This window comes from Ochotona curzoniae, unplaced genomic scaffold (assembly GCF_017591425.1).
Source record: "Ochotona curzoniae isolate NIBS_2020 unplaced genomic scaffold, NIBS_Ocur_1.0 contig_832, whole genome shotgun sequence".
Lineage (NCBI taxonomy): Eukaryota > Metazoa > Chordata > Mammalia > Lagomorpha > Ochotonidae > Ochotona > Ochotona curzoniae.
In genome coordinates this window covers 5918104-5930952 of record NW_024466580.1, presented here as the reverse complement: position 1 = coordinate 5930952, position 12849 = coordinate 5918104, and the positions used below count along the sequence as shown (strand labels likewise).

At 48.5% G+C, this 12849-nt stretch overlaps 1 long non-coding RNA gene and 1 pseudogene across 1 annotated transcript; both read left to right on the top strand.

Moving 5' to 3' along the window:
- Positions 1–8985: 8985 nt before the first annotated feature.
- LOC121164522 lies at positions 8986–9378 on the top strand. The gene is made up of 2 exons (XR_005885119.1): positions 8986–9118; positions 9306–9378. It is a non-coding gene; the product is annotated as an uncharacterized LOC121164522 (long non-coding RNA).
- A 2432-nt stretch (positions 9379–11810) lies between these two features.
- The window catches only part of LOC121164566, a 41650-nt pseudogene continuing 40611 nt past the window's right edge, over positions 11811–12849 (top strand).

Below are 12849 nucleotides of genomic sequence, written 5' to 3'. Positions count from 1 at the left end.
ACACAACCACTCTTCATGATTCTCAAGGCCAAGGACCCAGGCTGGCACATGAAAGCCAATGTTTCAGGAGCTCGGCGTGATGAGCTTCAAGGGCCCCGGGTCATGGGAGCATCCACAACCAAGCAGGGCCCAGGCACAGCCAAGCAACAAGGAAGAAGCTTAAGCATAACGTAGCCTCTGCTGCCACTGTCCCACTTGGGGGGAAAAGAAAGTTTTATGCCAGTTTTATTGAGCAAATTACAGAGAGTGCATGGAATAAATCAAATTGAATGTTACCGACTACTGTCAACTGCAACAGGGTTGCTAATGATCATATGGCAGTACTGAATTTTTTTTTTTAAAGATTTATTTTTATTATTTTTTCATTGGAAAGGCAGATATACAGAGAGGAGAGACAGAGAGGAACATCTTCCATCCGATGATTCACTCCCCAAGTGAGCGCAACGGGTCGATACTACGCCGAACCGAAGCCAGGAGCTTCTTCCGGGTCTCCCACGCGGGTGCAGGTTCCCAAGGCTTTGGGCCATCCTCGACTGCCTTCCCGGGCCACAGGCAGGGAGCTGGATGGGAAGCGGGGCTGCAGGGATTAGAACCGGCGCCCATATGGGATCCCTGGCGTGCAAGGCGAGGACCTTTAACCACTTGCGCCACCGCGCCGGGCCCAATACTGAATTTTTAAGAGCCAGATCCTTGCTTTAGCTCCTCTATCTCTCTTCTTCTGTCTCTCCCTCTTTATTCTGTAATCTTCCTTTCTCTCTGTCCTAAAACACACACACACACACACACACACACTCCTACCTTTAGCTACAGCTCAAGCAACTCTGCTAGACTTTTAGTTGCTTTGGGATTTGCCAACAGAACATATGAAAGGATGTGTAAAGCCCGCGGTTGCCGGGAGAGGTGGGAAGAGAAGGAAGTCCTGACTCAGGCTCGGACATTAGTCTCTTCCAGATGGACACCCAGGATCCCAGGGGTGCTGCTCAGAAAGCAACTGGCCTGCTGACCCCGATGCAAGTCCTGGGACCCGGCTGATCCCCGTAGGATATTAGTCACGCCATAAAACCTCCAGGCCAGTTTCCCAGGCTGAGGGGCCCTATAAGTGATTTCCCAAAAGGGTCTCCAAGCCTGAGAACCTATGCATCTCAGGGCTCCGTGGCTGGCTCCTGTTACATCAGATGTGATCATCTCTCTTAAAGCATGACTTCAGTACATGTCCCAAGACAAAGACATAAACATTCCCAACTGCTTCTGTGGAGTTGTCTCCAGGACCAAACCCAACCCCTGCTCTCCTGGCCACAAATATTTCAGAACCTGGAGAGGCCAATGTGCTTGGCTTGGGGATAATACCAGTGCATGTTTCTGAACTGGCCCTCAATAGGGTCCCAGAGACCACCTTGGAATAGATGGGATAGCAACAAGAAAGTTCCCAAAGGACCTCTGAGAGAAAATTAAGGAAAAAGCATCCTCAGACTCTTAGTTGCAGACCTTAAGGATCATCGGCTGCGAACCCCTCCCATTCTTGGATTGGTTGGGTCTTGGCTGATGCTTCCCTTTGCTCTCCCCAACAAAGAACCTCGTCTTTGGATTTCTGCCAATGTCTGGGCATGTCTCAGCAGCTGATAATGAAGCAGGGAAGAATGGAAGGGATAGCCACCTCACCAAAGGTGGGGCCAGGGAACACATGTATTCACTATTCATTCTGTCTAACTGGAACTGGATTGCCCTTACAGCTAGAGAAGGGCATTCAGAATTGGAAGAGGGAGAGAAAGCAAATAGGAGATTAGGAGGAGAGAGGAAGGGTAGGAAGGTGACGGGCAAGGGGGAAAGAGCTCTGCTGAGAGAGCTCAGGGCCGTTGGCACATTTCCTGACCCGGCTGCCCAGCGCAGGCACAGGTCAGGACTGTGATGCGCGCCCCGGTGTGGTTGTGAACAGCAGCTGTGCAGGGAGGTGAGTCTCATTGCTGTCTCCTGATCCTTGCACATTTGCTTTGAGACATTCCAGAATAAGAGCAGCAGCTTCAGACAGGCCTAAAAGCATGCCTTCTTGAAAGGTATATGGAAATTTGTGCAGTGTTTGCCTCTTCATGAGGAAATAGATGAGTATGTCACTTCATCTGCGAGCCAATAAGATTGGGCAAGTCACATTAAAGAAGCAGAGGACTCCGGCAACGGGCATTTGGCTAGCCATGAACAAGCCCATGTCCCACATTAGAATGCCTGAACTAAAGAGTTCTCATGCGTGGTTCCAGCTCCTGGCTTCAGCTCTCTGCTATTGAGGCCCTTGCCAATGGCTCAAGTCTTTGGGTTCCAGCTATGTAAGAGGTTCTTCTAGTTCTGTTCCATGAGCCTGGCTTAGGTCTTGGCCCAGTCACAGGCACCACATGCAGTTGGGGGAATGAACAAACGCTTGAGAACCCTGTGAATCTCTCTCTTTCTCCTTCTCAAATAAACAGTTACTTTCTTTAAACATCAAAGAATTGTGGAATCTGAGGCTGTAGCCTTTATTCCATCCACCGTAGACAACTGCATGCCTGCAGTGTGTGTTTTTCGAAGTCTTGAGAGATTCTCCAAATCCACATGGTCTTTCTCTAAGGTGTCATGCAAGAAGCTTGTGTCTAAATCCAAGAGTGAGGACCAAACTGAAAACAGAAAACAGAAATCTAGAAGCCAAAGAAAAAAAAAACCAAAAAACAAAAAAAGTCAAACAAGTGGACAAGTTGAAAATGGCCAGCCCAGAGACTAACCTGGCTTGCCAAGTCTTAAACCACTTTCTGGACGCTAATGAAATCCAAACCTCAGGGTATTGGGACTGGTTTATGCTGGCCAGAGGTGATGTCCTGTTTTTCAAAGCAAAGAGGCGAGTAGAAGCTCAGAGACACATCCTGGGCACAGCCGACTCTCGAAGCAGCCCTCTCGGACTCTAGCAGAACTGGAATAAAAATGGTGAGACAGGATTACTCCCCAGACAAGATGCTTTGCAGCTGGATGGGCCATGTGCTCAGCAGAGGGGAGAGCACATAAAGGAGGGGCTCTGGGGTTTGAGGGCTGAAGGGGATGAGGATGTAGAGAGCCCCTGTGTGACCAACCTCAGCCAACTTCTTCAGCAGAAGACAAACGAATTAGGGATGCAAGAGGGTAGCTAAGAACCAGAGAGGTGCATGCTGGCACTGCTGCCACTGGGGCTGGCTGTCCTGATACCTGTTCCACAGTGAGTGAGGGGATAAGACCTCCCAAATGTGCTGGCCCCAGAACAGCAGCATGGGACCAGCGCACAGCTCAGCAAGGCAATCACCACATAGAATTTCTTGAGTGACACTTGGTTTTAAATTGCCAGTCTAAATATCAGCCAAAAAATATTTTGTAAAAAATATAATATTAATACTATAAAGATAAATCAAAAATTAAAAAATTAAAAATAAACTAATGAAAATCATAAATATAATAAAAAGTTTAATACAAATATTTTTTAAATAATTAAACATCAGCCAGAAACAGTGCCTGGCTGTTAGATTGTGCATCTCACTGCAGTGGAGAGAGGATGTCACAGCCATGGCCACTGATGGAAGTATGAGCGCTTGATTCTGGGCTGACCTGTGGGATGGTCCCTGCTGAGCAAATGCCTTGCATGAAGCAGCACACGCACTCCCTCGGGCTCTGCCCTCGCCCTTATCCTGCAGGTGCTCCTTCTCTGAGCAGCAGTAAGTGCCTCCACCTGATGTGTGCTTCTCTTTCCAGGAATCATAGTAAAGCAGTCCATACTGGTTACAAGAGCCAGGGCCAGGCCTTTGGCCTAGAAGTAATGATGCAACTCCCTGCCAATGAAGACCCCAGGAGGTGGCAGTGATGGCTCAGGGAACTGGGTCCTTGCTACCCACAGTGTAGACATGCTGTTGAGTTTCCTGGCTTCTGGCTCTGTCACAAACCAGTCAATAAAGGCATTTAGGGAGTGTTCTTTGCTTCTCAAATAAAGCGGAAAAAATGAGTCAATGTAGGAATCTATTATAAGTTGACCATTCCCAACTAGAATATCTGAATTTTGGGCACTGGCTTTGTAAGTTGCCTGGACACCAGTATCCAGTGTAGGTACTGGTTGGAGTCCTGGCTGTTCTACTTCCAATCTAGTTCCCTGCTAATGGCTTAACAAAATCAACAGAGGATGGTTCAATTACTTGGGCCTCTGCATCCATTTGGGAGATCCAAAGAAAGCTCTGAATCCTAGTGCCCAGTCCTAGCTGTCGCAACATCAGCCAGTGAATGTGGGTGCTCATTCTCTCTCTAATTGTGACTTTCAAATAAATTTTAAAAATCACAAATAACATTTGAAATACAGAATAGCCTAACATGATCTCACAAGTAGAAAATTCTGTACCATAAAACTTTGTTTCATGTACAAATTATTTGCAATATCTACCTTCAGGCAAAATGTAGGAGATATATATTTTAAAAACAGGAATAAATGAATTTTGTGGGTAGACTCAGATATTTCTCCAAGAAATATGTATATATGTCTATAATGTTATACATTATATATATATGTAACATGGATTTTTCACATATGTTAAAATTGTCAAAAACAGTGAAATCTCCAACAGTACAGGGCCCAAGCATTCTGAACAAGAATTCCTCAATCTGTGTTTCTGTCTTCGTGGATTTTGCTTCTTAAGAGGAGAGCATGTGTCTTGCAATTCTACACCCTGTGTGTCCCCTAAAGAGCCGATGTGCTAATAAGCACGCCCAGACTGAGTTCATGGATTCTGGCCCTGGGTGAAAGAAGAGGTGTGAAGGATGGGAGGCCCGAGGGTCAGCAGTCCACACTGGGTTCTGTGACAAAGGGCACCCCTGAGGTTCACCTCGCACCCCTCAGCTCACGCCTGCCTTGCCCCAGCCCTGCACAGCAGGCCTTCTGCATGGATTCCATCACCCTGTCCACAGCGCATCTTCTGCCTCACACTTTGCATTACCCTACCTCAACACAGCCTCTACATATTCCTACACCTGAGTTTATAAATATTTTTAGTAAGGAAAGCACAGAAATATGTCAGGAGGGTGGGGAGTGAGAGCGGGTAAAGGTCCAGAAGTCCCATGACGTTTCTTCTTCAGAATGCCAACAAATGCGTTCCTTCAAAACAAAAGGAGCGATCTGTTTCTTTAAAGTTGTAATTACAGAGAAAGAGAGACAGAGGAGCAAGAAAGAGAGAGGTCTTCAATCCACTGATTCACCCTCTAAAGGGCAACAATGACCAGTGCTGGGTGGGGTGAAGCCAGGAGCTTCTTTCTGGTCTCCCACTGGGTGCAGGGGCCCAAGGACTTGGTCCATCTCCCAATGCTTCCCAAGCTGCATTAGCAAGCGGCTGGGTCAGAAGTGGAGCCGGAATTCAAACCAGTTTGAAACAGAAGAAACTCTGTTTCTCCTCTCTGTGAATCTGCATTTCCAATGAAAATAAATAAGTAATTCTTCTTTTTAAATGCATATTTATTTTTTTTATCGCAAAGTCAGATATAGAGAGGAGGAGAGACAGAAATATCTTCTGTCTATTGATTCACTCCCCAACAACCAGAGCTGAACCAAACTGAAGCCAGGATCCTGGAGCCTCTTCCGAGACTCCAACATGGTTGCAGGGTCCCAGGCTTTGGGCCGTCCTCGACTGCTTTCCCAGGCCACAAGCAGGGAGCTTGATGGGAAGCAGAGTTGCTGGGATTAGAACCGGCACCCATAAGGAATCCTGGCGTATTCAGGGCGAGGACTTTAGCTACTGGGCTACCTTACAAGGCCTGAAAATAAATAAATAAATGTTATAAAAAATAAAAATAAATCTTCCAAAGACAGCACTCAAGGGGGTTCTGTGGGAGAAATAGAAGCAGGAGGTGTTGGGGGAAGGGGTGGGATCAGCAGTCACTCCTCAGAGGAATGTCTCGGGGATGTTGGGGGTCTGGCAAAGGAGCGGTGTTTTCAATGCCAAGGTGACCCCAGAGCACAAGCGGGGCTGCGTACCATGCCTGCTCCTGGGACTCCACACAGGCCACTGTGGGCCCTATCTCTGCACCCAGCTGCTTTGTAATCCCAGAGAGAAAGTGAGTAATCCAAAGGAAGGGGCTCCCCAAAGCAAAGGGAATATTTATTTTAAGGAGTTTGACGTCTATAGGAAAGGGGCAAAAAAAAGAACAAGAAACCCCAGCACAGCCTGAATGGGGAACCATGACATTCACAGAGCCTGGCCATTGTGTCAAGGGAAAAATTCCTCAAGATTGTGTTTGTCCAAGAAATCAGACAGTTTACGGTCCCCGAGTCAAAACACTCAAGGACTGGAAGCCAGAGCTTCCTGGGCTGAACCCAGTTACTAAATAAAATGCAAAGGAAAGAGCAATTAGCTGCCATGAATTGTTGTTACGAGGGTGGGGTTGGAGGCCACGGCTCTAATCCAGTAGATGCAACGACGGAAGAGGCTCCAGCAGCAGGCGCTGAGGTCGCCCTCTGCCCAGTGGCCACCCTGCCTGGAGCTGCAGGGACATTACTGATGGGTCATCACCAGCATGGGCACCCTGGGACACAGAGAGGTAGGGAGTCCGGCTGCTCTTGCAGGTCAGTCAAGCTAGTGTGAGGCTCATCCCAGGCAGCAGAGGAAACTCCTCTTCTGCTCTCACCAATGTGCATAGTCGTTTGCCCTAGTGGCCTGCAAAGGATGGCCTCCCAGGGCGTGAGGTGTGGCCTAGGGTTAAGACACCCACATCCTGGGGCCCAGTACCATGGGCATCCCGTATGAGTGCGTTTGAGTTCCAGCTGTTCCAATTCCCATTCAGCGCCCCGACAATGTGCCTGGGAAAGTCACAGTACATGGCCTAGGTACTTGCAACCATGCCATCCGCGTGAGGGGCCTGGGTGGAGTTTCAGGCTCCTGACTTTGACCTGGCCCAGATACTGCCACGGAGTTATTTGGGGAGTGATATCTCTCTCTCTCTCTCTCTCTTTCTCTCTCTTTCTCTCTCTCTCTCTCTCTCTCTGTCTAGCTCTTCCTTTCAAATAAATATATCATGGAACTGGCTATGGCATATTGGGTTAAGCCAGCATTTGCAGCATCAGCTTTTGATATGGGTGTTGGTTCAAGTCCCAGCTGCTCTACTTCAGCTCTATCTGTGCTAATGCAACTGGGAAAGCAACAAAAGAAGGCCCAAGAGCTTGGATCCTTGCACATCTTCACCTGTTTGTGACATTCAGAAGAGGCTCCCGGCTTGGACCAAGCTACCTCCGGCTGTTGCTGCCATTTGGGAAGTGCAGAAGCAGATAGAAAGGATCGCTCTCTTCCGCTCTCATCACCTTTCAAATAAACACTCTTAAAAATAAATAAATCGATAACTGGGTAAATATTTTTTAAAAAGAAAAAAAGAAAAGGACACCCTTATCCTAACTGGAGTGTCTGGGTTTGATTCCCGGCCCCATCTCCTAGCTCCTGCTCCCCCCCTCCCCCCATGCAGACCTGGAAGACAGGTTTTGGCAGGAGAATGAGTTGATGCCACTCACATGGGAGACTGGGTTGAGTTCTCAGTGCATGTCTGTGCCCTGATCCTAGCACATCCCTGCCACTTGGGACTCTGCTTCCAACGAACACACTGTGTGTGTGTGTGTGTGTGTGAGAGAGAGAGAGAGAGAGAAGCAGAGATGGTGACAGGCAGGAACCTGTCCCTAGTGCCATGCCCCATCTGTGCTCCCTGTCCCTGAAGGTGACCTGTTGGTAGTAGCTTAGAATCCAGCTGCCTCCCACCTGGAGGAACAGACACTGGCTCCCTGGCCAGGCTGCCCATGTTTTTGCGTTGCCCAGGGACTCTAGACATTAGCCAGGCGTCTCTCGCACAGCCACAGCCTCTGGCCTTCAGAGATGCGTGTTCTCAGTGCACGGGCATGCTGGCGGGAAGGCACGGGTTGCCTGCTTTGGAGATGCCCTAGAATTCAAGTCCTCAGGGTTGCATCCATCGACCCATTGACCCCAGACGCGTTCCTCGAGTTTTCAAAGCCACGACATGTTCTTAGGAGCAGCAACATTTCACACACAAACGAAAGAAGGGAAGGACCAAAGTCGGCCCACAAGTCAACATTGCTCACTTACAGAGAAGCAGATGAACTTTTGAAAAAAATGAGGTATGGGGTTATGTGTTTTTTGTTGTTTAAGGGAAACTTTACCGGCAAAACTGAGCTTCTGAGAGCAGTAGGGGTGCTTTCCACAGTGGGGTCAGAGGCTGTCACCACCACCTGCGTGTACTGAGCGATCGGGCCCAGGCATGGCAGCCCACAGCAGGTGTGTGCCAAGTGTGTGTGGTACGGAGGTAAGACCCAGCTGGGGTGGGCAGGAGGGAAGGGGGACTCCAGGTGGGCACACTTGGTATTACTGAGGGTACTTTCAGAGCCCATTCTCTCAGGGTCAGTCTCTGCCCTAAGGCAAATGAAAAGCCAGGGCCCTGATCCATGGAGCAGGTGGGAGATCTGAAGTCACAGATAGCTCTGGTCCCTGTGGTCTGGCCTGACCTCCAGAGACCGGAGGAGCCGAACTGGGCTGAGGTATTTCAAGCATCTTTGAGCAGAGATGGTCAAAGATTTGCTAGAGAAATGCCCACAGTAGTGGCACCAGCAGCGTTCTCTACGGAGCTGGGTTGCTCTGTCGTTCACTTACTTTCTGACTACAAGGAGAGAGCAACATGCTGGAGTTCAAGGGTCATGGCAGGAAGCTTGGACCGTTCTCTAAGAGTCCTGGTGATTTTCAGGCAAACCCATGACCATGGTAGGAGGCTGACCGAACGGGCCCGAGTCCTGTTAAGCCAGGAGCCAGGAAGTGGATGTGACAACGCCCCAGATGGGCACAGGCTGGCGCAGGGGAGACAGTCGGACTTTCCTGGCAAAGGCTTCCTGGAAAGCCAGCCAGTTTGGAAACTCAGATCTGGCATATCAGCAAAGGGGAAACTGGTCCCAATTATTTTCCAAGGCTCTCGGGCTCGCTGACGTGTGAGATTCCTGCTGGCATTAACCAGAGTTCAACATTGATTTTATTCTTCTAAAACACCTCCCCCAAGAAGATGAAAGCTACAGATTTTGACGTCCATGAGCCTAGAGTGGTTGTTGTCTTGTTTTAAGGTAACCTCATCATTTTCTTCCATTGAGCAAAGAGAAGAAATAACATGGGTTGGCATAGCTCTGAAAAGCCCCCTTATTCTTCCAGGGGAGAGATTTAATTTTGTAAGAGCTGTTTTGCCATAAATACAGAAATCGTAGTAACTTGGATTTCAGCCTTGAAGTTTTTCTTTCCTTGGTGTGATTTCAGATGGTACAGGGCCTGGAATTTGCTGAAGACAGCTCAATGGCTCCCCCTGAAGGCCAATATGGAGAGGTACAGGGAAAACAGATACAGACAGGAGCCTTGCCAGTGTGCCAACCAAGATAAAAGTCAAGAGCCAGACCACAAAACAGGGGTCGGCACAAGCAAGCAGCCGCACTGCTAGGCTGGTTCTGATGCCACTAAGCTGCAAGAACAGGGCCTGCATGTTGCAAAAGACTCGATTTGGGCCTAAGACAGACTTTGCGCCAAGTTCCAGCACAGCTGTCCTGAGTAACCTCTCTGACTCAGTTTCCTTTTCTGAATAAGGTAAACTATGAAATATTCTGTATCTGCAAGGGATGGATTACAGGAATCTTTCTGGACAGCAAAATCTGTAGACGCTGTCCTTCCCACGGAGTGGCATAGAGTCTCCATACACCTCCCACAAGCTTCGGTCCATCCCTGGATGACTGACAACAATGCGTACCATGCAAACAGCACATGTTGTTTAGTGAATAAAAATGTTAACAATAGCTTGTGTGTGTTTGCAATAGATACAACTATTGTAGGTTCACCACACAGCACAGGTTCCCCACATGTAGACTGTGCCAGCAGAGAACTAACTGTAATGTCTTTAAGGATTTATTTATTGGTTTGAAAGGAGGAATGAGAGAGAGAGAGAGAGAGAGAGAGAGAGAGAGAAAGATCTTGCATTCATTCATTCATTCACCAAATGCCTACAGCAGGAGCCAGGCGCCCCACCTGAGTTTCACACAGGTAGCAGGGTCCTAAGCAATTGAGTTAGCATCCCCTGCTCTCCCAGGTGCATTAGCAGGGAGCCAGATCAAAAAGCAGAGCAGCCTGCAGGACACCTGACAGCGATTGCTAACGCTGCAACCTGCAGCCTAGCATGCTGTGCCACAAGCCTGCCCCCACAGTCGCAGTGTCCCAGGAGCTTCCCCTGTGGCAGGCTCTGTCCCAGGTGCTCGGTGTGGGATGTGCTCTTAATCCTTTTAAATCTCATTTATGTTTAAATGAAAAAATGGAGACCCAGACTAACCCTGGGACCTGCACCCACTGGTAGTTGGCAAGACCAGATGTTAACCGAAGAGATGTGGCCTGGAGTCTGGACTCACTGCACGTCCCATTCCTGACCCTGCTCTCCTAACCAGGCCGCCTCAAGGCCTGGAGAGAAGGATCCGTGCTTGGCCAAGGCTGGCATACAATAAACACCTAAGAGTGGCTGTAACTGGACTCCCAGTCTTGATTCTTTCATGAAAGTTCCCACAGAGAATCAGCAAAAGGAGGTGATGAAGGGGACAGAGGCCACTTGCTGCTTGTAAAACAGTGAGCCTGCTGGCACAAGGCCCTTCCGGTTCATCCACAAAGGTCGCACATGGCAGGATTGCCCACCTTGTTAAACTCAGTAACAGCCCATGTCACATGTACAGGGACATCTGAAAATGATTGGAAAGTGGAATTAATTTTTAAAAAAGATTTATTTATTTTTAACTTTTTATCGCAAAGTCAGACATACAGAGATGGGGAGAGACAGAGAGAAAGATCTTCCATCCAATGGTTCACTCCCCAAGTGATTGCAACAACCACAGCTAAGCCAATTAGAAGCCAGAAACCAGGAGCCTCTTCCAAGTCTCCCATGTGAGTACAGGGTCCCAAGGCTTTGGGCTGTCCCCTACTGCTTTCCCAGGCCACAAGCAGGGAGCTGGATGGGAAGTGGAGCTGCCAGGATTGGAACTGGTGCCCATATGGCATCCTGGAGGAAGTTCCTGGTTCCTGGCTCCAGATTGGCACAGCACTGGCCATTGCAGTCACTTGGGGAGTGAATCATTGAATGGAAGATCTTCCTCTCTGTCTCTCATCCTCTCTGTATATCTGACTTTGCAATAAAAATAAATGAATCTTTTTAAAAATGTGAGTTTACTTTGGAGCAAAAGGTTTGAACTACAGGGGTTGGAGGAGTATCGTGGCACAGTGAGTTAAGCTGTAAGCTACTAGATTAGCACCCCGTATGAGCATCCGCTGGCATCATGGCTGCTGCACTTTTCATCTAGCTCCCTGTTAAAAAGCAACAAAAAGTACCACAAGACGGCACAAGCATTTGGATGGCACAAGCAGCCATGTGGGAGACCTGGCTGGTGTTTTCAGTTACCAAGTTCAGCTTTTATGCCCATTTTATCTCTCTTGCTCCTTGTGCAACTTTAGTTTTCGAATAAATCTTTATTAACATTTTTTGTGCCATGTGCCATACTTTTCATAACACACACTTGTTGTGAACATTTTAAAGACTCCTTATAGGTCACGTTTGCTTTTTGCATTCAGCTACCAGAAGCCACCTGAGTTTTCCTGCATCCTAGCTCTCTCTTGCTGCAGTGCGAGGCGGCTAAAACACGGTCCAAATCCTGCCTGCAGTCTGTTCGCACCAAGACTCAGGAGGAGGACCCTCCTTCCTGCAGAGGCGACGAAGGTCTTGCTGCTAGAGTGGCGCCGGCCATGAAGGACTCACCCGAGGAGGCGCTGGATCTGGGCTCCTCCACCCTGTTTCCTGAAGCTGCCAGTGTCTCAGAGAAGCTCCCAGCCTGTCTCTGCACGCCTGTCCCTAGTTGGGACAAGCTCATGGATTCAAGTGGGAGAAGGGCCTTTGCATTGAAGGCCCAGACCCGCCTCCTTGTGGCGGATGACTACAGCAGCGAGGAGCATCGTAGGCTGCTCGGCAAAACTGAACGTGGCTGGGAGCCGGTGTGTGACGCTTGAGGACAAGAGCAAGGAAATCTCAGAGCAAGGGTGGATCGAAGAGAACTCCAGGTACAAGAAACAGACTGTTTAAACACATTTGCATCAAGAAGTCTCAGACATGGGATTACTAAAAGGTCTCGCTGATCTGAAGTCTTCAAACAGTCCATGGGAATGCCCATCATGCAAGCGAACGCACAAATCACCAATGCAGTTCTTCCAAGATGTTTGCACCGAATAAGCTTATCTTTAAATTCCAGTTTTCCCCTGCACTTCATATGTTTAATTTTTTGAGGAAGTTCCAGACTGCATTCCATCCTGGCTGCACTGTTTTGCACCTCGCCAAATGGGCCAGGGTTCCAATCTGCTCTGGTGCTCACTGTCTTGTGACCAGAGCCACCCGACAGGTGTGACCTGACCTGACATGATGGGAAAATATGATGTGGAAATGGAGTGTCACCATGATGAGTCCAAAACCCCATTTGTAGGGTTTCATCAACAGATGCACTAAGCTAAAATCTATGTGTGAATAAAAACAGTCAATTTATGCTCATGACGGCTTTAAATGTGTGGCCTTTCTGTTTATGTGACTTAGCTCAGAAAACAGTTCCAGGTGTCCTTACACGCCAAAGGGGTCGGAGCCCCCTCTGTAGGTGTGTATATGCATGTATGCATTCCCCCTATGTTTTAAAGAAAGGACAGGTGTGTTTGGGGCCAGGAGCAGTGGGAAAAAACCTTGCTGTGTTTGGGCACCGTTTTGGTGCCAAGTGTCTCTTAGAGGAGCCGTGAATGGATACTA